This window comes from Myotis lucifugus, unplaced genomic scaffold, assembly GCF_000147115.1.
Source record: "Myotis lucifugus unplaced genomic scaffold, Myoluc2.0 scaffold_52, whole genome shotgun sequence".
Lineage (NCBI taxonomy): Eukaryota > Metazoa > Chordata > Mammalia > Chiroptera > Vespertilionidae > Myotis > Myotis lucifugus.
In genome coordinates this window covers 1,555,240-1,580,973 of record NW_005871100.1, presented here as the reverse complement: position 1 = coordinate 1,580,973, position 25,734 = coordinate 1,555,240, and the positions used below count along the sequence as shown (strand labels likewise).

At 38.3% G+C, this 25,734-nt stretch overlaps 1 long non-coding RNA gene across 9 annotated transcripts in view; it reads left to right on the top strand.

Annotated features, from left to right (window-relative positions):
* LOC102434799 overlaps positions 1–25,734 on the top strand; it is a 94,636-nt gene that overhangs the window by 54,884 nt on the left and 14,018 nt on the right. For 5 of the 9 annotated variants that reach the window (XR_002829270.1, XR_002829271.1, XR_002829272.1 and 2 more), the window contains exon 2: positions 9,218–9,313. This is a non-coding gene — a long non-coding RNA (uncharacterized LOC102434799). Of the gene's footprint in view, positions 1–9,217; positions 9,314–18,177; positions 18,289–20,847; positions 20,925–25,734 lie in introns of all 9 variants that reach the window. The other 4 variants (XR_002829276.1, XR_002829273.1, XR_002829277.1 and 1 more) reach the window with 4 other exon arrangements.

The window sequence follows — 25,734 nt, the reverse complement described above, 5'->3', positions numbered from 1 at the left end:
GATAGGGTGCTGCCTATAAGACACCCACTTCAGGTTGAAAGACACACAGACAAAGTAAAGGGATGAAAAAAGTATTTCAGACAAATGGAAATGAAAGCAAAAAGCTGGAGGTAACAATACTTATATCAGACAAAATGAATTTTAAAACAAAGGCTATAATGAGCCAAAGGACCCAGCAAATCTGAAGACACCCAAAACACTAATTCAAAAGACACGTGCATGCTTATGTTTGTTGCAGCATTATTTATGGAAGCACCTAATTGATATTTTAAAAATATCTGGGTACTACTTACATTAAAATTGTTTATTTTAATTATTAGTTATTTTTGTCCCCTCACATTTCAAATTAGTACATTAGTACATGGGAAAGGTAGGTTTACACATCAAGATCTCACAAACCTATTTTAAATCTAATTCTAAAGCTTAAAAAATATAAATTTGCATACTTTGTCCCTATACATTATCTGTGGCCCAGTATTTTTTCCTTTGCTTCTTTGTTCTAAGTCGCTATTCTTGGGGGAAATCCTTTCTTTAGTTTCTAATTCCATGTGTATAAATGGGATATTAAGATTTTAAGATTTATTTGATCAGGTTAAAAGATTGTCTCCTTTAGAAACAAAGTACCCACTAAAATTTTTAGGGTTTTATTAAAAAATAAGTCCTGTAAGAATGTAAGAGATATTGTTCCCTGCTCTTAAAAAAAAAACATTTTTATGGTCGATTTGGGAGAATTATACTATGAATATCAGATGATGTGCCTCATTATGTGGACTTCTCCCTTATATTTCTGTGGCTGAATGGAATGTTAAACCACTTAAAGATATGTTTTACCTGAAACAGTAACAGAATAAATAGTCCAGATTTGTACCAAGAAAGTAACAAATCTTGGAATTTCTGTCTAGGTCTCCATCCCATCTTCTTCTAGGCATGTTGTGTTATCTTTGATTTATATTTAATTCTGATAGTTAACATCATTGTAAAATCTCCATGTTGTGTGTGAGTTCATGTACATGTGCGAGAGAGAGAGTAGGAGCGAAGGGGAAGGGAGGAAGGAAATACAGTGAGCCATACTTTAAAAATGTCCTTTATCTAGCTGTTCAGAGTGGCACTTGTTAATTTGAGCACTAAGGAGAGAGAAACTCCACACTTACCTTCAATAAAGGCTAGAGAAAGGATACATAAGAGGAAGGATGTAGTTGTCATTCAGTAAATGTTTTTTGAGTTGTCTGCTCTGGCATGATGCTGTGAAGTAAATAAGAACCTTGATATGAAATATGAAGAAGATGTATTTTAAAATCATTCTTACATTACTGAGTTCATTGGAATATTTGGTGTTTTTATTTGAAAGTTCCAAAGATGTTTGACAATAGTTTCATTAAGATTATAATTGTGCCTGTATTTTTAAAATAAGTCTAATGAAATTTGGTAACTACATATTGAATTTTGTTTTCATTTATATTTTTTAAAAGATTTAGAGCTTTAGTAAAATTCACTGAATCTTTAGTAAATAGATTTTGGAGTAGCTAAAACTTGGTTAGACAACATATATAAATCTGATAGGAACAATAGGTATATTTGACAGACATAGCCTGAAATGAACAGGTGATAAACAACTACAAGCATAGAGGCTCTACCCACATTGATACTCTGTTTCTAGAGCTAATGATCAAACTTTGGTCATAAGTTTTCTGCAACTGAAGGGAAATGGAAACATAAATATTTAGAGGCAAATTATTTGGGGACATTGAATTTATTGCGAATTTTAGCTGTGCTCTGCGCAGTTTTTTCAGTGTTTTGCTTTAAGCCAGTGAGTGCAAACAGTAACTGTAATGGTTAGGGTTCTGTGGTAATTATTCTGAAAATTATAGTTAAATTTTTGTGGCTCTTTATTTGACTTCTGTGTTAATCTAGGACTATGGTGGCTGATGGGCTTTATACAGCTGCACTGTTGTGGATGAGAAGCTGTGGCTCAAAGATGTATTTCTCCATCTTGTCTGTGAATTCCCAGGGCAAATGCAGTTATTCTATTCTTTACCTCTTCTTTCTCCCAACTGAGCAAAAAATTCACAGCAGAAGCTATTTTTGTCCTATTGATGAAAATAAACAAATAGGCTCTGAATGTGTTAGCTCATGTTCAATTCCGAAAGTGCATTACATACTGCTGAGGTTTGAATATGTCCCCCAAATTCAGGTTGAAACCTAATGCCCAAGGTGATGGTATTAGGAAATGGGCCTTTGGGAGGTGACTAGGTCATGAGTGTGGAGGCCTCATGAATGGGATTAGTGCCTTAAAAGAGGCTCCAGGAGCTCCTTAGCCCCGTCCACCAGGTGAGGATACCATGAATGACTGTGTTGGCACTTTAATCTCCAGATCTGTGAGAAATAAATGTCTTGTTTTTAAGCCACCTAATCTCTAGTATTTTGTGACAGCTATCTGAATGGCCGACCATTAGTATTTTTCATAGTTGCTCTCATCTATCATATTTGTAGGTTATATGTATTTAAAACAATCTAGACAATTAAAGAAGGCAAAATATAGGATGAGAAATAATGGGATATTGGGGGGAGATTGGCAGAAAGTTGATTGACAGGCTAGATAGAAGACTTTGATAAAAGGAATAATAAAATAATGAAAAAAATAAAAGGAAAAGCAAAAACCGGGCATGTTTGTAGATTATGAATCTGTTGAAGAAATAAACATATAGGACAGAAAACCATATAAACATATAGATAAACACCTGAAATTGCTGCCTTGCACAACCATTTCAAAACTACAAATAAAATACAAAATGGACATCATCCAAAACCACAGGAAGGCTGGCTGAGTGGAAATTCTACAACTAGAAGGAAAGAGAAAAGCACACTGAGACTCAGAGGAGGTGCGGAAGTAAAGTGCAGAGGTACGGAGGTGCACGCGGAAAGGGCTGGCAACTGAGGAAGTGGTTGTCTTTTTCAATCGGGAGGGAGACGCAAGCTCCCGACTGTTCTGAACTCCAGTTCAGGGCGAGTCTCTGGGGATCCAGACTCATATGGGGAGAAACTGGACTATCTGGCATCGGGCGGAACTCGAGGGCAGCTTTCTCTCAGAGGTGCTTTTAGCGATTACCGAGGGACACTGAGACCCGGGGCCTCTTAGGGCAGGACTGAGGATCAGCCATAGCTGTTTGCTCTGCCCTGTTGATTCCCTGAGACCCCACCCTACCCAAGCTGTGCGCAGAGGCTTTTGCATATGAATGACCTGGTCCTTTGCAATCTAAAATTACCTAACAAACTGCAGCTGGGTCAGAGAGACCCAGAACATCCAAAAGAAGGACCAAGGCCCCACAGCAGCTTGCATTGCTTCACAGCTGGGCCTCATCTGGGCACCTTCAAATCCCAAACAAAGAAGAGGAATCTGCAGATCTCTCCAAAGCTCCTGCTCGGTAACCTCAGGCAGAGGCTAAATTAGCACCTCCTTAGAGATCCAAGTGCCAGTGTACCCAGTGGTCAGAGTGGGACCATCCAGATTACAACTCCTCAGATCCATAAGGGACACACTCAGGGGGCAGACTCAGTGAGCACCAAAGCCACACTGAAGCAAGTCTTGCCCCAGAAGGGTGTCTCCAGCACAGAAGTTCTCTCACTGTAGACACAGCTGATTCTCACAGCCAGTTGGCCTGGAGGTCAATTCCTCCCAGTGATACCAACAACAATCAAGGCTTAACTACAACAAGACTGTGCACACAGTCCACAAAGGGGTGCACCAAGAGTGTCCACCTCAGGTATTTGGGGAGGCTGAGCCACTGGGCCCTATAGAACACCTAGCACAGAAAGCCACTCTATCAACACAGGGAAGCAGCCAAAACGCGGAGACAAAGAAACAGGTCACAAATGACAGAAATGGAGGAAAGCAAACTACTGGATATAGAGTTCAAAACCACACTTTTAAGGTCTTTCAATAATTTTCTAGAAACTGCCGATAAACTTAATGAGATCTACAAGAAATCTAATGAGACCCTCGAGGATATGAAAAAGAACCAACTAGAAATTAAGCATACACTGACTGAAATAAAGAATATTATACAGAGATCCAACAGCAAACTAGAGGATCACAAGAATCAAGTCAAAGATTTGAAATACGAAGAAGCAAAAAACACCCAACCGGAAAAGCAAAAAGAAAAAAGAATCCAACAATACGAAGATAGTGTAAGGAGCCTCTGGGACAACTTCAAGCGTACCAACATCCGAATTATGGGGGTGCCAGAAGAAGAGAGAGAGCAAGATATTGAAAACCTATTTGAAGAAATAATGACAGAAAACTACCCCTACCTGATGAAAGAAATAGACTTACAAGTCCAGGAAGCGCAGAGAACCCCAAACAAAAGAAATCCAAAGAGGACCACACCAAGACACATCATAATTAAAAGGCCAGGAGCAAAAGACAAAGAGAGAATCTTAAAAGCAGCAAGAGAAAAACAGTCAGTTACCTACAAGGGAGTACGACTGTCAGCTGATTTCTCAACAGAAACTATGCAGGCCAGAAGGGAGTGGCAAGAAATATTCAAAGTGATGAATAGCAAGAACCTACAACCAAGATTACTCAGCAAAGCTATCATTCAGAATTAAAGGTCAGATAAAAAGCTTCACAGATAAGAAAAAGCTAAAGGAGTTCATCACCACCAAACCAATATTATATGAAACGCTGAAAGGTATTCTTTAAGAAGAGGAAGAAGAAAAAGGTAAAGATAAAAATTATGAACAACAAATACATATCTATCAACAAGTGAATCTAAAAATCAAGTGAATAAAAAGTCTGATGAATAGAATAAATGGTGAATATAATAGAATCAGGGGCATAGAAAGGGAAGTGGACTGACAATTCTCGGGGGGAAAAGGGTTTGGGGGGTGCAGGAAGAGACTGGACAAAAATCGTACACCTATGGATGAGGACAGTGGTCAGGGTAAGGGCAGAGGGTGGGGTGGGAACCGGGTGGAGGGGAGCTATGGGGGGGGGGGGAAGAGGAACAACTGTAATAATATGAACAATAAAGATTTAATAAATTTTAAAAAAAGAAATAAACATATATACCTGTTATCCCTTCTCCTTGAAAATAAACAAGCTCAGAATAGATCTTCTCTAAAGGTTGCATGGATAGAACATTTTTGTGTATAAGATACTGTTAACGTAAAAACATTTGAACCTGTAAGGAATTTTTGTGTTTATTTGAGTCAAACTGTCGACAATTACCAGGAAGCACTATCTCAATGGATTGGGATAATGCTCCAGAGAATGGTGGTTTCTCATCTATTTTTATACATTGAAATCAAAGGAGGGGAAGTAGGTGGGTTACATGAAATCCATTGGAGGTAGATTAGAGAGGTGGTTGAAAGCAAAGGCGGGGACGGGGACGGACCTGGGATTGGAGAAAAAGTGAAATGATAGATGGAGAGTTAACAGTCAGCAATTAACATGATAGCAACAATGAAGGAATTTGTGGTATCTGCCTTGGCGCCCACCCAGGCACATTAGGTTGTGCCCCAAGAGGTCTGGAAAGAGGGAAGTTGCAAATTATCCAAACATTTCAAGGATACGTTATTGTAGATGCAAAAAGGCAGATAGGCTCATTTAAGATAAAGGTTGACCTTGTCAGGAAAAATACCGGCCTAGGACTTGACTACCCACTATAACTGCTTTTAGTTAAAGTTTTAATTTCACATCATCCTTTGTGGTTACTTTAGGTCTTTAAGCTTGCAAGACTGCCATGCAGGCCTTCCCTGAACTTGTCAGGTTAGCATGTGGCCTCCCCCTCCCCCCCTTCACAATACTGTAAATTGTTTATTTATAAACTAGAGACCCGATGCACGAAATTCGTGCAAGGGGCTGGGCCCTCACAGCCCCCGATGCCTCGGCCCTTGCAGCCCTGGCTTCGTCCAGAAGGTCGTCCGGATGGTCGTTCTGCTGTTAGGTCTAATTAGCATATTCGCTCTTTATTATATAGGATGCTTATGAGAGAGATCTGGTAGGTGTGTGTAGTACAGAGTGCAATGAAGAGAGTCCTAGTCCTGGCCCTACTGCTATTTCACTTCACTGAGTTTTCTTATCTTAAGAAGGAGATTAGAGTAGATGTTCCTGTAGGTCCCATTCACATTCTCCTAAACTTGCACCCAGGTGGTGTGGGACTTATTACAGTGAACATGGAGAAGTCCCTCTTCTTAACAGCGAGGGCACTGTCAGGTAAACTGTGTGCCAACCATGTAAAAATGCTATTCCCTAAGTACTTTTGTTTCCTAAAAAATCAGGAACCAAACGAGGGAAAAGAAATTGCCCACCACACATCTTTTTTCAATCTGCAAAGAAACCTTCAGAGCAGATTTAAGCCTGGATCAACCTCTCTATATTAGTTTATATTACCTTCCATTTCTTTTTTAATAGCTGCATAGTACTCCATTGTGTAGATGAATAATGTTTTATTCACCAGATCTGTTATGTGTTGCTGACCTTGGGCTATTTCAAAGAGTGCCACAATAAATTACTGTGTGTTTTAATGAAAACATAAATTTATTTCTCTCTTAGGGTTCTGTGAGTAACGGGGATCAATTGATGGGATTCAGGGGTTCTCAGTTGGAGTCTCTCAGGCAATTGTAGATGGAAGGTGGGGCTGAAGTCTTTTCAGCCAGAGTACAAGGAGCTTAAATCAAAAGCATGGTGGCCCAAGGACAGTGAGTACCCTTCTCACTGTCCTCCTGGGTCAGAAGCAGCAACCAGCTATCAGAGAAAAGGTTCCCAGTATTTGGAGGACAGGGTCTTTTGCCCACCTTGGCTCCTGCAAGCTCTGTGCAAGCTGCTCCAGGAACAAGTGTATCGCCGCCTGTCATGTGACTGGGGTGGAGGAAGGGCAGCTGCTACTGAGCTGAGCTAAAATTAACCACAGTATACTGTTCAAGTCTTCCCCTGGGAGCTGGGAGCCTTCAGTAGACTCCAGAGTTCCAAAATAGTGACGTCAGGTAGATGCCGTAGTGCAGCAGTTGCCTAGGTGGGGAGACAGATTCTTCCTGCTCCGAGTCTTCCCAGAATTCTCTGTCTGTGCATATGTTATTTGTATTGTTGGGGACATACCTTCAGGGTGAGATCCTAGTAATGGGATTGCTAAAATAAATACAGACGTAATCTAGTTAGATATTGCAAAGTACTTTCTGTGGAGTTGTGCAATTTTACATTCCCTCAAGCAGTGGATGAAGTGCCTGTGTCCCGCAGCCTCACCAGCAATGCATTGTCAAGCTTTTGAGTTTTTGCTGATCTGGGATGAGTAATCATATTTTAATGTAGAGATAAACTAAAGCCCAAAGAGAGAAAACAATATACAAAACTGAATTTCTAGTTTAAAAAAATGCTTTAATACAGTGTGGAAAATAGTGTTCGAATATGAAGCTGGACAGTCAATGGGTCCATGCTGCCTGTTAAGCAGAGACAGGCTTGACTCCTATATGAGCATTTATTCCAATACTGCCAGCAGTATGGGAGAGCAGCAGGTCATCCGCAGAAGTCTGCTCTGCAGCCCCCCATAAGCCAGCTGCTCTTATTGGGTAAAACGAAGATTTCACGGGGAAGTAGGGATTACAGGCATGGGGAAGTAAGCAGTGCAGGCTGGGGTGGGACTCCATTGTTTGGGCAACAAGGTTGTTAATCTTTCCATGATAATAGGCAGTTCTTGAATGGGAATGGGCCACATTCCAAGGTTGACTTCCCAGGTCTAAGGTTGGCTCCCAGGTTCCCAGGGGCATACAACTCCCAGCCAGGTTAGATTGTTCTTTCTTTTAACCAGAACAAGGCAATCATGGTTAACAGAGCATGATGAATATTTCCCATAACCAAAGCTAGTCCCCAATATTCTATTTTTGTTTCTAACAACGCCATATATCTCTTTTAGGGGTTGAATACCTGGATTAAGTACCATGCCAAAACCTTTTCCTAATTTGTAGTTCTGCCTGCGGTATTACTCTAGTCTGACTCATTGGTTGCAGTGAGTTTCAGTCACACAAAGAAGGGAGGCGGTGCCCGTGAGAATGTGTGTACCACAGTGGAGAGTGCCGGCCTGAAGTTGGCCTCTGTCACCACCCATCTTACCAGCTGTTGTCTCCACAGCTCTTACGCTCTTCTGCACATCAGCCTCAAGATCGCCATGTGTGCTGAGTTCCTCTTTTTCCATAGTGTCTGTTCTGAGTTCAGCTTACACATGTGCCAGGATGGACACGCCATTCTCTCTTTTACCTAAATGTGACCTTTTGGCTTCAGCCCTTTGCAGCTCACCAGTGTCTTCTCTTGCTGTTTTTTAGTCACATTTAAAAAAAAAATCATTGGCTCAGGCCATCTTTTTGTGCCACTTCTGATTGTTGTTCTTAGCTAAACTGTAAAGTGGCTTTCTTGGATCAGGTGTCAAGCCCCTTAAGGATGTCAGGGAGGGAGCAGGAGAGCAGCAGGGAAATAGCAAGGAACCATGGATGGGACAGTGAGGGGCAGGATAGAGCTGAATGCATAACACATTCTCTCTCTCAGTATACCGTTTATTTTTTCAATAGAGTACTTCAGGCAAATACTTAGTAGTGCAGATTGAATAGTGTAGGAAACTAGCTAATATTTAGGTGTCCAGATTGCCTGAGAAGTATGCTGCTATTTTCTGTTCCCATTGTGACTTCAGTAGCATGGTGTGGCAGAAAGGCCACTATACTAGAGGCCAGCAGTCTTAGATTCTGGACCTGAGTTTGCTGTTCTGAAAGGCTGCACTTTCTTCACCAGATAAATCTTTAAAAGTGGAGTAGTTTCTAAGGTACTGCTAGGTCTAGCTAAAAAATCTGTGACTCAAATTGTTCTATACCGAGCTGGGGAAGGTAATTTCCACAGCACAGTTAGAATACAATCATAAGTTCAGGTTTATGTAAAAAAAATGAGAATGATATGAGAGCGATTGGGCCCTTAAATTAGAAAAAGATAGGGGAGTTTTGTAGTGAACCAAATTCTCCTCATTTGAACTTGTTTTATTGGAAATGGGATGATCTTCATAAACTGATTTAAGTTGGATATTACAGTCACAAACTGTAATATCCCAAGTTGTACATAAGTAGTATAGTATTATAAATGTAATATTAAAGTTTGAAATGCTCTTTATCTTCCATGCTTGTAAAAAAATCATAGTTGGATATTCAGAATAGTTAAGTAACATGGTTCTCTTTTACTTTTTAGGATTTAAGTGCCCTGTATGCTCAAAATTTGTACCCTCAGATGAAATGGATTTACATCTTGTGATGTGTTTAACAAAGCCAAGAATAACATATAATGGTAAGTCCTGTGCTTTAATGTTTTAAATGAGGATTGCTTAGATTTAATGAACTTCATGTTTCAGGTAACATTTAAAAGGACAGGAAGCACCACCATGAGCCTTGGAGGCCCACTGGTGCTCTAATTAGGCCTGGTGCTTTAAAGGGTTGTACCATTATTTCCTGACCACAATGTCTCTAGATATTCAAAACCCTGGGAGAGATTTTCCATATGGTTTTGGTACATTTTGAAATAGACTTGAAAAAAAAATCAAATAGTTCACTCCTGACTTTAAATAAATGGGATAAAATAAAGGAAAAATGAGAGCTTTTCCCAAAATTGCATGAATAGAAGGACAAACTTCAAAAGTGTATGAGAAATTTTAGATTTTTCAGATGTACAATTTGGTTTGAAATAGAATAAGTCGGAAGAGTACCAGTAAACAGTGAATCCAATTGAAAGGTTGACTTAATTCAACAAATGTTTTGTGAATACTCTCAAGGTATGGTGTTAGGAACTTGAGATGAAACTGACTAAAACAGAGATGGATCCTACAATCTGGGATCCATCCAAAGGATAATCAACGTAGGAGCATTTAACAATCTGGGATTTCTACTCATTAAAAAAAATGTTGGGAGAGGTAGAATTTAACACTGAAATGGACATGTTACTTTGAGTAGCTTTTTTTTTTTTTTTTTTTTTTTTTTTTTTTTTTTTCAAATTGGTTTAGGAGTCTCTGATAAGATAGTGTTTCAGCCACACTGTTATAGTGGTGACAGTAGAGCACTTTTTCCCATTCATTTTCCGTGAGTAAGTAAAAAGTAGGGTTTAGTAAATGTACCTGTTGATTATATCCATACCTTTTTATATTATGAAATTGAATTGGCTACTTTGCATAATCTAGTTGAATTTCAGTTACTTAAGAAATAAAAAGCATTTCCATTTTACCTCAAATTTGAGGTAAAAGTGATTGGGCTTGTTTCTTATACTTACTCCATTATCTTATTGTTACTCTATTATTATGTTTATTATTGGTCTCTTTAAAGTAAATATCCTTAAATCTTAATACTCTGGCCTTGAACTTTAAAAGCACAAATGTATTTCTTTTGACCATGTGAAATAGTTGTACACAGTCTTAGTATTCTGTACATTTACTTTTTGTATAATATATTTAGAAAACAGTCTTTTGTGTGTCAATATTTGGCTAAAGTCATTAAAGTTTTCTATATCGCTTATTTGATATCTTAACCAATAGGTAGTCTTCTGCTTGGGGATACTGTAAACAAAAGATTTAGGTGAGTCAGAATCTTTAAAACAGACCCTTTTTAGTCACCTGGACTCCTCACAGCTTTATATTTGAATTCATAGAAGTTGATTCCTTAGAGAAATATGCATCTAAATTGTGTTAAACAAAATTCAGCTGAATACATTTGAAGATCTAATTGACTTTATTCAGTGATTCAGGAATCAGGCAGCATCCCATCTAGCGGATACTGGGGCTGTACATAATGAAGGGCTTTTATAGGCAAAGGTGGGGCCAGATAAGAAAGTTGTTAGGAAAGAGCCAATAGTTTCAGGCAAGGTCATCTTTCTTTGCAGCGGTTCTCAACCTGTGGGTCACGACCATCGGAACACACAGATAGCATATCAGATATTTACATTACGATTCATAACAGTAGCAAAATTACAGTTATGAAGTAGCAACGAAAATAATTTTATGGTTGGGGGTCACCACAACATGAGGAACTATATTAAAGGGTCGCAGCATTAGGAAGGTTGAGAACCACTGCTTTAGGGGAAGATGGGTCTGTCTGACAGATTACCTCACTAGTGTTGATCAGCTAATTTCAGATTGACTGGTTATAGGTTACATTCCTGGGAGAGGCTGAAATTGCAATTACGTGAGGTATTAAGCCTTGATTTGCTGACTTGGGACTTAACACAAGTGACTCCATCTTTGGCCTGTTGTCTCTTTTTTGACAACTCAAAAGAGAATTTTATTCAGCATAGAGCTTATTAATTTATACCTTTTGAAGCCTTATCTAAAGTAGCTAGATCTGAATTTTTGAATTTTATTTGTTATATGTATATTGACTTAACTATACAAACATTCACAGTTAGCAAGGAGAACTGGACTTGTTTTTCATGCTGGATATATTTATAGTCAAATTCCAGAAGAGGATGAATTATAGAAATTTGAATATAAGTTGGTAATTTAGAGTTTCAAATTCATACTCATAGAGATGATAGTCTAAATGTTAGACTAGCCCACAACAACTTAAAAAAAAAATCTGTGAATATATCAAAATACCAAGTCCAGTAACTGAAGAACAGAATTGACTGACTAGGTGGAAGCTCCTCAGGGTTTAGGCAGCTGGCTCAGCAGAGGTTCAGATAGGAGGTCCAAAGTGATCACAGAGGGAGTGATTCAGAGTGTTGTGAGTGGTTATCTACTGCTGGTGGCATTTTGGCAGGATGGGAAAAATTTCAAAATGCCACAATGAGTGTCCGTCTGTATAGACTGCCCTTAAATCAGGGACTGCCTATCTCATATACCTTTCCCTCTTTCATGTACTTCCGTTTATGCACCTAGTAATTCATTGTGTCGTCTGTGAACATGATACAAATTTTATGAGCAAACTCCCTCTTCATTTCCTTGTCCCCCATCTTCTAAAATGTTTAAGAACAAACCAAAAACATGAGATAAATATTTTCAGCAAATTCTTAGTCTTGGTTTTGTTGGTTTTTAAACTTCACTGGATCTTAGCATGTTTTGTGTCTATTATAAAATTCAGTTTTTATTTTAGAATTCTGTGATTGAGGGCAGTAAGTAAGATTTATATTTAAGAAAACTTTGTTTTATTTTTAATTGGTATTATTTGTGTGTGTGCACTTGTACCTGGAGGAGGAGTAGCTTGAAATAAGTTTGTCTTCTGAGAATTCATTATAAACTCATGTAGTGAATCAAAGCAGAGCCTTTTCAAGTCATCAGAAAGAAGTAAGATGTTACTCTTACTCTGTTAAATTGACATATTTGAAGAAATATGTATTGAGCCATTTGGAAGGGAACTTGTTCTGTAATGAAAGTGAGTTATAAGGATCCCACCTTGTGTGCTGTCCTTGGGAGAAAGCGCTGTCACGCTCACTGGAATGTGGAGGTAGATTGCAGCGGGCGCTCTATTCCAGTGTGCTCCTGAGCCTTCAGGTGGCCTGGCTTTCCATGTGCGCTGGTGCAGGCGGGAACATGCTTTCTCCCTCTGTCGATACTGTCTGGCTTTTCAGCCAGTTGTGGTTCCCATTTTAAGTTATAAACTTGCTTTCTGTCTTACATACTACATTTTCTTGGTTTTAAGACACACATCCTTTACCCACACACACACATTTTAATGTTTCTGAATTCAGGATGTTTCCTGAATGGGCATGTCTCTTATAAGTGAGGTTAAAAAAAAATTGCCAGCAACCACAAAGCAGAATTTTAAATAAGGAGGTGGTTATTGCCTGAGTTTCTGTGAACTTGCCCTTCTATGGAAGATTTGTTATGTATTTTATTTTTTTTGTAAGAGAACATTTATTTGATAAATTATAGAGGTAGAAGAAGTAATTTCTAGAAGAAATGTGCTTAGGGAAACAAGTTATAGAGGTAAAGGAAGGGCCAGTGGAGCTTGGGAGTGAGGAAGCTAATAATTACAGGCCTAGAGAGGTGGGGATTGGGGGGAGGTAAGGGAAAGGGAAAGGCAGGGATGTGTTCCCTGGAGAGAGAGTGCCAGATTTCTGTTATTTGATTTGGTGCCTGTGTGCATTTATTTGCATTGGTGATTTCTGTGGTTGAGTTTTAATTGTGATTCCTGGTTGCAGTTTTAAATGACTTCATAGATTATAGGGCGTCATTGAAGTGAAGTGATTTTTTTTTGTACTATAAATTGGCTGTCAAGCCATGAAGTAAAAAAAATAATTCAGTAGAAAGTGTCACATCTCTTATTCCATATTATGGAAATTTCAAAGTAGACAATGTCCCAGAAGAGGTTGGCAAAAGTATTCTAAAACCTACATGGGACTTCTATAGAAAAATAGTTACCTTCTGTAAATGTACCACAGCTTCTTCTTCTTCTTCTTTTTTTTTTTTAAATATATTTTTATTGATTTTAGAGAGGAAGGGAGAGAGATAGAAACATCAATGATGAGAGGGAATCATTGATTGGCTGCTTCCTGCACACTCCCTACTGGGGATTGAGCCTGCAACGTGAGCATGTGCCCTTGACCAGAATCGATCCTGGGATCCTTCAGTCCACAGGCCAATGCTCTATCCACTGAGCCAAACTGGATAGGGCTACCACAGCTTCTTTATCCACTCATCTACTGATGGGCACTTGGGTTGCTGCTGATGGGCACTTGGGTTGCTTCTAGATATGGCCTATTGTAAATAATGCTGCAGTGAACATAGGTGTGTATATTCTTTTGAATTAGTGTTTTGGGCTTCCTCCGTCAAATTCCCAGACATGGAATCTATGAGTCAGAAGGCAGTTCCATTTTAAATTTTTTGAGGTAACTCCATACTGCTTTCCACAGTAGGTGCACCAATCTGCATTCCCACCTGCAGTGCACGAGGGTTCCCTTTTCTCCACATTCTTGCCAACATTTGTTATTTGTGGATTTATTGATGATAGCCATTCTGACAGGTATGAGGTGATCTTACCTTTTGTGATAGTATGGATGGACCTGGAGAGTATTGTGCTAAGTGAAATAAGCCACTCAGAGAAAGACAAGTACCATATGATTTCACTTACATGTGGAATCCAAAGAACAAAATTAACAAAGTAGAAACAGACTCCTAGTTGTCAGAGGTGGGCAAGGGTAGAGGGGCTGGGTGAAAAAGGTGAAGGGATTAAGGAAAAAAAACCAACCCACACAAAGACCTCATAGACAGACAATAGTATAGTCATTACCAGAGGGAAATGAGGGTGGGGGAAGGCAGGAAAGGGTATATGGTGATGAAAGAGACATGATTTGGGGTAGTGAACACACAATACAATATACAGATGATGTATTCTAGAAGTGTACACTTTAAACCTATATCATTTTACTAACTAATGCTAGTATATTCAATTTAAAACGTAAACTGACAAAAATAGTTACATTCTATTGAAAGTGAACTTGCGATTAAAAATAAAAAATATATGAGGTGTGAGTCAGCAGATGTGATTAGAATTAGCACCCCAAGAACTTTAAAACTATAAATATATTTCCAAATCATTAAGATCATAAAAGGATAAATAAGAAATAAGTAAAAACTAAGTATGTGTTTACTTTATAAAGATAATGGATCAGAAATGGTCATAATAAGAAACTTTACTGTGGTTATTTAGTCTTATCCAGTTGCCAGAATTATACACACCTATGACACTCAAATCATTTTTACACCTTTCTGTTAACATAGCTATTCAAAACACCAATTTACATTTAAAATGTTCTTAGCAGCATTACTTACAATAGCTAAGATCTGGAAACATCCCAAGTGCCCATCAGCAGACGAGTGCATAAAAGAGCTGTGGTATATTTACACAATGGAATGCTGTGCAGCTGTGAAAAAGAAGGGTCTCTTACCCTTTGTGGCAGCATGGATGGACCTGGAGATTATTATGCTAAAAGAAATAATCCAGTCAGAGAAAAACAAATATCACATGACCTCACTTACATGTGGAATCTAATGAACAAAATAAGTCCAGAGACATGGCTGCATGGAACAATCTCACAGATTTCAGAGGGAAGGGGAGAGGAGGGGACTTGGGAAGAGATTAACCAAATAATTTATATGCATACTAGAGGCCTCACGCACAGATTCGTGTACAGTGGGGTCCTTCGGCCTGGCCTGTGCCCTCTCGCAATCCGGGACCCCTCGGGGGATGTCAGAGAGTCAGTTTCGGCCCAATCCCCACAGGTGCACCGGTGGGGTCCCTTGGCCTGGCCTGTGGGGATTGGGCCAAAACTGGCATATTAGCCTTTTATATATATAGATATGCATAGCCCATGGACACAGACTGTAATGCCTTGAAGGCCTTGGTTGGGGCAGGTGCCAGAAGGAGGGGGGAAATGGGGGACATCTGTAATACTGTCAATAATAAAAATAAATATAAAAAGTTTATTTACAGACCAGTTTGGAGAATAGTATGGTACTTTATGTGGGAAATGGTTATGATGTGCTGGGAGGAGGAAGTTATCACAGAAACATAGGAAGAATTGGGTTTAGTGATTGCTGGACTTGGGGAGGGAGGAGTCACCAGGACTGGAGGATTGGTGGTGGAGTGACTCACTTTGTGGTAGAGAGCGTAGGAGAGCACCTAACTGTTCTCCACAACATGCCAGGGATCGACCTTTCAGATGTAAAATTATGAAATGTGATTTTTTTTAAAGGATTTTTCTCAAGGAGAGGAGTTAAGGATTTTACAGAGGGTCATTGAGTATTTTGTTCACTTCAAGAAAGATGTTAGAACTGTTAAAAGAAATGACTTGTGAATATTTTTTTCAATGACCACTTATTGCTTGTATAACGTTTTTAAAAAAAATGCCTTTTCTCTCCTCCCACTCTCCCCGTAAGTCACGTTGGCCCTGATAATTCAGAACACTTCCTGGATTTGCCTAGAGTGGCCTTGAGAAGTATCTCCCCAGACACTCACTGAGGGCTTGGTTTCAGGGTAGGCTCTGCCTTTGGAGAATTGTATTTAACTCTTAACATCTTAACAGTGTATTAAGGTAATGTAAGATTAAAAGTAAAAAAGAAAAATATTCTAGATAGTCTTATTCCTTTGCCATCTAAATATTTATAGTATTTATGATTTACTTCATTTCTTTCATTTTCTGCTAAACTGATTTTGGGATCTCCAGTGTTCTTGATCCTTCAGCACCTCCTAGATCAGTGGTTCTCAACCTTCCTAATGCCGCGACTCTTTAATACAGTTCCTCATGTTGTGGTGACCCCCAACCACAAAATTATTTTCGTTGCTACTTCATAATTGTAATTTTGCTACTGTTATGATCGTAATGTAAATATCTGATATGCAGGATGTATTTAGGTGACCCCTGTGAAAGGGTCGTTTGACCCCCAAAGGGTTGTGACCTACAGGTTGAGAACCGCTGTCCTAGATTATAGTTACTTTTATCTTAACCCCTTTAAACTGTACTCCTTAGCATTCACCTCACTTCCTAGCACTTCCCTTGTAATGCTTTTTTACTGAAAAAATCTTTGACACCAGTTCTTGGTTTTGAAATACCATTCTCTGGTAGAGAGAACCAGGGCTCCTTGAAGAAAGGATTAGTTCTAGGCTGGCGATCTGTATTGTCTGAAAGCCAGGAGTTGCTCAAAACAAAAAAGATGAGATTAGGTCCAGGGACACACAGAACAACCTGAAAGAGATCCCAGTGAACAATGTGAGCAACACAATTAATATGGCATGGTATTGGATTACAACCCAGAGTATGAAATAAATATATGCGTGGACCAGCCCATCAGTAAATCATACAGAAGTGTAAAAGTTTAACCCGAGGCTTAATCCTAAGAGGCAAGTCATTTATTTCTTAAATTAAAAAAAAAAGTTAACGTTCCCATTTGTTGTATGTATAAGATTTTTTTCCTTCCAAAATGTTCTACAGTGCTTTCTAGAAAGTTTTTTAAATATCCCCAGATCACACTAAAACATACTGTGTGTGGTACGTGTATAATTTGAAGTACATAATCTTAGTGTGTTATCAACATTATAATAGTCGATGAAACGAATTTAGGGTGATGAGAGCCACTCTTAGAAGCCCCAGGTTTTAGAGGGAAAATGTGAGTTAATTTTGTTAGGTTTTATATTGTGGAATTCTCTTAGTGAGGGCTCCTATTCTGAAGTCTTACTGTCCAGACATTTTATGTTAATTAAATACAGTGTACAGATGAGTGCACATAAAGTATAGTTTATTATTCATTAACATAAGACTCAACTGGACTGTGTGTTTTACCCTTTATTAAATCATAAATAACTAAGGAAGATACATACAGTTTTATGCTCAATGCTGCTTTTTTTTTAAGTTTATGTCTGTATTTTATAGTTTTGTTACTCATATGAATGGCATTTGTTTTTACCATTTGAATTTCAAACTGGTTTTGCGTAAGTTTTTTCAGGTATCTTTCGGTTAGCTGAAATTCATCCGTATATAAATCTTTTGAGAAGAGCTCATGGGAAATAATACCCTACTTACTGCATGTTTAATATTGCTTGTCTGTAATTTGTTTTTGAGTAACAGACTACAAAGTGCCCAAGTCACTGCAGCAGCAAACCCCTGGCTTTTGGGCATTTTCTTTGTCCATTGGCTGCTCATTTGTTGTTTTGTGTTTTTTCTAGTCTCCTGAGATCTTGTGTTTCATTAGCTGTTCAAAAAATATTTATTGTGAACTTACTGTGTGTAAAACACTGTGCTACTTGCTAGAATATGCAAAATCTAGGTTCTGTGCCCTCGTAGAATTTATTCTTATTTCTTTAATACAGAGGTTGCAAAGTATTGGCTACATCTGTTTCACAGACATTTTTTTGTTTGGCTTACACAGTATCAAAAATGTTTTTTGAATCAGTATTTTGAAATTAAGAAATATCACCTAAAAACTTTGCAGCTAGCTCCTTTCGATATATAATGCCTCTTTAATAAGACTGTGTGTACCAATTTGCCACGGTTACCTATTAATCCCTGAAACCAAAGCCAAATTCAGTTGGCATTTATTGTCACAACTGGGCTGTTTATAAACATAGTTTTTTAAAGATGAGCTACTTTAATGTTTTCTGGCAACTCTCCTTTAGGCATTTGAGTTCGTGATCCTTGTACAGTATTTACCACTCAGCCTGCTAATTTTCTTACAGATCGGGTGGAAGCAGAAGGGAAAGACTGCGACACTCTAGCCTCAATCAACAAAAGCAATAGGCATACACACTTGAGTTGACCTTTTTCACTTTACTTCAATAAGGTGATAGGTAATTTTTTTTATATTTAAGTATTTTTATGTTCATTAGCTCTTTTATTTTTAATCATCAATACTAAAGACAATGTCAGATGTAGGTATTATGACCTGCAATTTATTTGAAGAAGATGAAGTTGGTGCCAAGTTCAAGCCTGTTCTTTTTCCATGAGACTGCCTTGCATTTGCTTGTCTCATTACGGCCTCTCAGCAATCTTGAGAGACAGGTGCAGCCTGCAGGTTTCATCGCTTGTTTAGATTGGAAAAAGCAAACTCAGAGGAAGAGTTCTTTCTTGCCATTAACCGTTTGAGTCCCAGGGGGTATTGAAAAAACACTGTCGAAGAATCCCAAACAGCGCAACCGCGCTTTCTCTAAATGAGTACGAAAAGACCCAAACAGCGTGATAGCGCTTGTTTTATTTTATGTCGAGAAATACCACAATCGCGCTGCTTGGGACTCAAAAGGAGCTGTGTGATGTACTTGCGTCAGTAAATCTGAGCGCGCGACTTCGACAATCGGCAATGCACCGTCAGTTGTCCACAATGTTCGAAATGTGCTGGGTTTTCTCGACATAAAATCTCAGCAGCGCAATCGCGCTGCTTGGGACTCAAACGGTTAATCACGTAACTAGTCCTCAGAACAAACCTGCTCTTGCCAGGTACAGTGCTGGACATGTAACAGGTATTACCTTATTTAATTCTTATCACTGCAGTATGAAGTAGGTATTGTTACCCCATTATTTTCCTGAATAAGATGGAGAGTTGGAGTTTGAACCTAGAACTGTCTACAGTAACATATTATCCGATTGTTTGGTTCCTTTTTTTGTTGCCATTAAGAGGCTACATTTGGTTTGGTGGGGTTTTTTTGGACTGTTGTTTTGCTCTGTAGTGATTCAAAACAAAAGGGGACCTGAAACTAAGTTTAGTTCAAAGAATACTTACTCTATTTTTTTATATATTCAGCAGTTTCAAAAAAATATATACATATATATATATTTTTCTTTTTATGTGGACAGTACATTTAGAAAATACTTGTTTAGGTTTAGCAAATCAGTGTAGCAATTGGTTTTAAATTTTGGTTTGTTGATTTTTGACAAAGAAAGGGCATATGAAAGTTAATTTGATTTGAAGATTAGGCAGTGTAATAATTTCTTAGGTGATTTGTATGACTTTTTGCAGCTTGTGAGATAATCTGTATATCTATAAAAGCCTAAGCGACCAAACCACCAGTTGCTATGATGCGCACTGACCACCAGGGGGCAGACACTCAATGCAGGAGCTGCCCCCTGGTGGTCAGTACACTCCCAGAGCCAACCTCCTGTGGTCCCTCCCTCCCCGCCCCCCGTGGGCCTGCCCCCATCGGGGCTGGCCGGCCAACCTCCTGTGTCCCTCCTCTCCACCCCCAGCCGGCCAACCACCCATGTCCCTACCCCCACTGCCGGTGGCCACGATCGGACCCTATCTCTGGCTGGCCAACCTCTGCAATACCAACCCACCCACCCACACACACACAGACAGCCCAATTGCCCTGATCAGGACTGGGCAAGACAGCTCCAGTTGGCCGGCCAGGCCGAGGGACCCCAGTGTGCATAAATTCATGCACCAGGCCTCTAGTTAATTTTATAAAGTATTTTATCCTGAGCTAGCTTTTTTAGGTAAGTTAGGAACAAAAAGGCCCAAGAAAGCTAAATATGTAAGTATCGAGTTAGTGTTCCTTTTGTATATTTTACCTTCAGTTTGGGTTCCATTTTATTTTACTTAAATTTTCTTGGAGAAGGTGCCCAATGGCGATTTTCAAAATATTCCCAAGAATACATGTGTTTTTTCTTAAAAGTCATCAGAAGAGTTACAAGTTCTATTCCCTTTTGAGGAATTAGTCTTAATTTAAAAATATATATATCCATATCTATCTATCTATGTATTTCTTTATTGATTTGAGAGATAGAGGTCGGGAGAGGGAGAGAAATAACAATTGGTTGCCTCCTGCATGCCCCCCACTGGGGATCAAGCTCCCAACCCGGCATGTGCACTGAATCCAACTGGCAACCTCTTGGTCCAACCAACTGAGTTGCACCAGCCAGGTCAGTCTTAGTTTTAAATTAAGTTTCTAACAATGCAGATGAAAAGTGGCTATTTTTTTTGGTCAATTCTCAGTTATATTTAAACCAAAGAAAGCGTTGATGCAGTAATTGTCAATGGCATCTAAGTAGAGGAAGCTAGTAATTCCTCCTGGAAACAGAATAAGTTTCGTAAGAAGTTATAAAAACTGACACTGACTAGGAACTTTGAGTTTTAAATAGTTTAATGAAAGTTATCCCATGTTTTTATTGATATACTTGTCTTACACTAAAAAAGACAATTTCCTTTTGTTAAAATATCATTTCTAATTCTCCTGAGTATATTTGAGTATAGTAACAGCTCTTGGACCTATAATCTAGAACTTCTTTTAAGTTCATTAGAGATAACTTTGTCACAAAGTACTTATTAATAAACCTTGCAAGCCCCAATTTTTCATACTTTGAGTAAATGCTTCTTACTAATGTTGTGAATTTTTTTTAATTCTTGATTTTTCTAGGGATTATTTCACATTTCAGCTGCTTTTGTTTTCTACTGCTATCATTGAGGGTTCAAGAACAAAAAATAAGTCTTCAGGTAAAACGCCTGATCCATAATAGTGCTTGGCATTGTATTTTGCTGAAAAGATCATATACCTGTTTGGATGCTTGATCTGAAAATAGAGTTGTGATGATTATGAAATTTTCGCATGGAGTTTTCTTGGCTGCCTTTAACAAATTTGGTTTTATTTGTTGTTTTTCTTTTTCCTTTTTTTTTTTTTTTCCCCCAAAAGGATTTTGGCTGTCTGCTTTTATTCATGTGTCTCGATCTGCAATTACTGTATGGATATGTGCTTGTACTTGCTAAATATTTTAATTTTATGTATTTGGCTGCTTGAATTTTAAGTAATTTCTTTGGACAATGAAAATTAAGAGCTTGAGGCTACAAGTGAAATATCAATTTACGGAAGTTTTTAATTAGTTTATAAATTTATGCTCCTTGTCTTCTCTATATTTTAAGGTTTCATATTTTATGAAAATTAAATAAAATTTAAAATGCAATTCCTCAGTTGCACTGGTCACATTTCAAGTGCTCCTTTTGGGCCATACGTGGCTCGTAGCTACCATTTGGGGCAGCACAGATGGGAGACTGTTTCTGTGGTCACGGAGAGTTCTGTGGACAGCACTGTTTTCCTGTCCAGTAGAAGGAAGTTAGCAGCAACATGTAAGCTCATTTCTCATACCAGTTTTTATAACAGTTTAGTAACTTTCGAAGATGAAGTATATGACTAGCCTTCATCTGTTTTCTTTACATATGTTAGCCATCTCCATCTTGAGTATTTCAAACTTAAAGTTGCCTAAAACAGTTCATTTGTGTCAGTAATTATGTTATTTCAAAGTGAAATTGTTTCTTGTAGCAAAATTCATGAAGTAGTAAAAAGGCCAAGTAATTAGTTTAAATTTAAATTCTGAGACCAGGACTCACTAGTTGTAACTTTTCTGGTAAGAGCCTCAATTTTATCTATAAAATGAAGCCAAAATACTTAAATTAATTAGGCAGTATCACTTGATGGGGTTGTTCCCAGCCTGTCTATTGTAATAGGTCTCTAGAAGTGGCTAGGTCAGGAGTATTCCATAGAAGTTTCTGGTGGCCAAGGCATTATTTCTGACATTGTGTAAAATTAAAACAACTAGAATACCAGAATGGGGAGGGAAAAAAATAGAAAAATGATAAACTTTGTTATTGGAGAAGTCTGCAAAGTACTTTCTAATATTTTGTATAGTTTTACAACAAAGTTTTTCACATAATTCTTTAAAATTTCATCTCCATAGTATGTGGAGTTAAAAAAGAGTGAAAGGAAATTCAAGGTTGACCAACATTTTTCGGTTGCCTAGCTAACCAATAGTGAGAACGGAAATTCATATTATGTTTTCAACTTTAAGTCTTATGCTCTTTCTACTTCAGTATGCTGTTTCCTTGATAGTAGTTGTGATTTCAGGTAGGTGTATATTTCAGAATCTCTGGGGATGGGTCCAGGTATATGTAATTTTTTTTCTTACGTTGAGACAGAATGCATACCCAAGTGATTCTGGTGCCCACCTCTGGCTAAAAATCATTGCTCTCTTCCAGGTTTAATTTTTCTTCTCCTATTTCAGTACATCTAAATTAGTGCTTAGACCACACAAATAAGACAAAGAATGAAACTGATATTTAGGTAGATAAGCAACAACACTTGAAAAAGCAATTCAGTTTAGTTTCCTATTCACAATCTTGATGGTCTGTCTCTCCATTTGATCAGTGCTGGTGGCGAGGAAGGTTCCAGAGTAGCCATCTCTGGAAGTTAAGTCCATTAGTGCTTCCCCTTCCGCTTCCCCGAGATCAGTTTTGGCTCCTTAATACTAGTAGTCTGCTCTCATTGTGTCCAGGTCCTTGGGCATCGCCTCCTTATCACCGTGGGTAATAAGTAGCCTCATGAGTGTTTTCAGTTGCTTGACTGAAGTTTTTTGTTTGTTTTTTTAATCTTCATCCGAGGATATTTTTCCATTGATTTTTAGGGAAAGTGGAAGAGAGAGAGAAAGACAGAGAGAAACATCGATGTGAGAGAAACACATCGATTGGTTGCTTCCTGCACAAGCCCTGACCAGGGCCCTGGCCCAAGGATCCTGCAACCAAGGTACGTGCCCTTGACCAGAATCAAACCCAGGACCCTTTGGTCCGCAGGCCAATACTCTGTCCACTGAGCCAAACCGGCTAGGGCTTGGCTGAAGATTCTTAATAAACTTTCCTCAGCTGTCTTAAAGATGCTTCAGTGTCCTGGATTTAGTGGTATTTGCAGGCCGTTTTTAACGCTGAATGCATCACATTACTAATAAGCTCAAAATTGAATGAAAAGACCATGTCATGATGGGGTGGGATAGGTGCATACTCTAGCAAACCCTCAGGTAGGCAACAGTTAATCACATTGTGTAGTGGATTTTCAAAAATAAAACATATTTTCAAAAATACAAAGACAGATTCTATTGGAAATTACTTTCAAATTTGAAAATTAAGCATTTGCTATTTGAGGCAGTAACTGAGGTTTTGCAGTGAGTAAACTGTCTTAACTCAGAAATGCTTATCAAAACGCAGTTGAGCAGGAGCAATAATATGCTAATATTGGCTTTTAATTTTCTGAGCAGAGATCGTGCCACTAGAAACTATTTCCAGTGAATACACAGAGGGCTACTCCTGTGTTGAAATGAATGTGCTTGGAATGTTCTTCTATATAGGTGTACCTTTCTTAACATAAAAAATACAGTTCTGATAATTTTTCATTACTAAGCTTTAGGGAGCCTATGATTAACATGACTGATTTTAATAATGGCATCCTAGATTAAACAAAAAGTTTTTAAACTTAATACCTACAACGTATAACATAACATTCTTATTTTTCAAAATATATTGTTACGATAGATATCACATGCAGATTAGATTTATCTTTGTTGCACTGTAAATAAATGTTCTTATAAACAAGATAAAACCAAGGCCTTTTAAAATATTAAAGTTATCCCAAATCAAAGATTAATAAAAAAAACTATAGCAATAAACAAATGAGACTTGACAATCATAGATCAACTTAAATGTATTGTAAAACAGTTATTTTTCTGTGAACAATGTATTCAGAAGCCTGTACTTAGTGGATTTCTACTTACTTTTATTTGGTGTTGAGAATCTGTTACATAGACTTCTATGGCAAAAATATGTTAATACTTTTTCTCTTTTTTTCTTATAAATATATACTTTTTTATTATTTAAGATATTACATATGTGTCCTTATCCCCACGTTACCCCCTATCCCCCCGCTCATGCCCCCACCCCCCTGTTGTCCATGTCCATTGGTTAGGCCTATATGCTTGCATATAAGTCCTTTGGTTGATCTCTCCCCCTTACCCCCACCCTACTCTAAGGCCCGACAGTCCAATCAATGCCTCTCTGTCTCTGGATCTGTCCTTGTTCATCAGTTTATGTTGTTCATTATATTCCACAAATGAGTGAGATCATGTGGTATTTATGCTTCTCTGACTGGCTTATTTCACTTAGCATAATGCTCTCCAGTTCCATCCATGCTGTGGCAAATGGTAAGAATTCCTTCTTTTTTTACAGCAGCATAGTATTCCATTGTGTAGATGAACCACAGTTTTTTAATCCATTCATCTGTTGATGGGCACTTAGGCTGTTTCCAAATCTTAGCTATGGTGAATTGTGCTGCTATGAACATAGGGATGCATATATCCTTTCTGATTGGTGTTTCTGGTTTCTTGGGATATATTCCTAGAAATGGGATCACTGGGTCAAATGGGAGTTCCATTTTTAACTTTTTGAGGAAACTCCATACTGTCTTCCATAGTGGCTGCACCAGTCTGCATTCCCACCAGCAGTGCACAAGTGTTCCTTTTTCTCCACATCCTCTCCAGCACTTGTCGTTTGTTGATTTGTTGATGATAGCCATTCAGACAGGTGTGAGATGGTACCTCATTGTTGTTTTGATTTGCATCTCTCGGATGATTAGTGACTTTGAGCATGTTTTCATATGTCTCTTGGCTTTCTGAATGTCCTCTTTTGAAAAGTGTCTATTTAGGTCCTTTGCCCATTTTTTGATTGGATTGTTTATCTTCCTTTGTTAAGTTGTAAGAGTTCCCTATAAATGTTGGAGATTAAACCCTTATCGGTGATAACATTGGCAATACTTTTTCTCTTTTAAAATCTGGTCCATCTCATTTTCTTAATTTATGACATTTTAGATTCTGTGGCTCTTTTAGACTTAAATCTAGATGCATTGTTAATGTATTCCAAATATAGAAAGTATGATACCCTATTTCATCGATTTTAAGACATGCTTCTTCTTCATACTTTGAAAAATGAGATGCATCTTAAAATTGATTTGTATCATAGTTTAATGGAGGCTTTTTTCCCCTTGGTGGTATGTAAAACTAGTAGGTAATCATTGATGTTTTATGCTTGATAAAAAGTGATGGTTCTTTTTTAAAAAATACATGATGTGTGGTATATCTTTGTGGTAAAAATCTAAGTGGTGAGAATATACTAGTATTATACTAGAGGCCCAATGCACGAAATTTGTGCAAGAGTGGGCCTTCCTTCCCCCAGCTGCTGGCACCAACTTCCCTCTGGCACCCAGCACCTAGCACCCAGGACCCGGGCTTCCCTCGCAGCCCTGGCTTCATCCAGAAGGTTGTCCGGTCTAATTAGCATATTACGCTTTTATTATTATAGATTATTTGGAATTATAGACTTTTAGTGTTTTCTTCAGATTTCTTTCTTTTTGTTCTCACTATCATATTCCTAGTGTCAAATCTAAAACAATTTAGTAATAAGTTTGATGTTCTTTATTCAGTGGAAAACAGTCCGG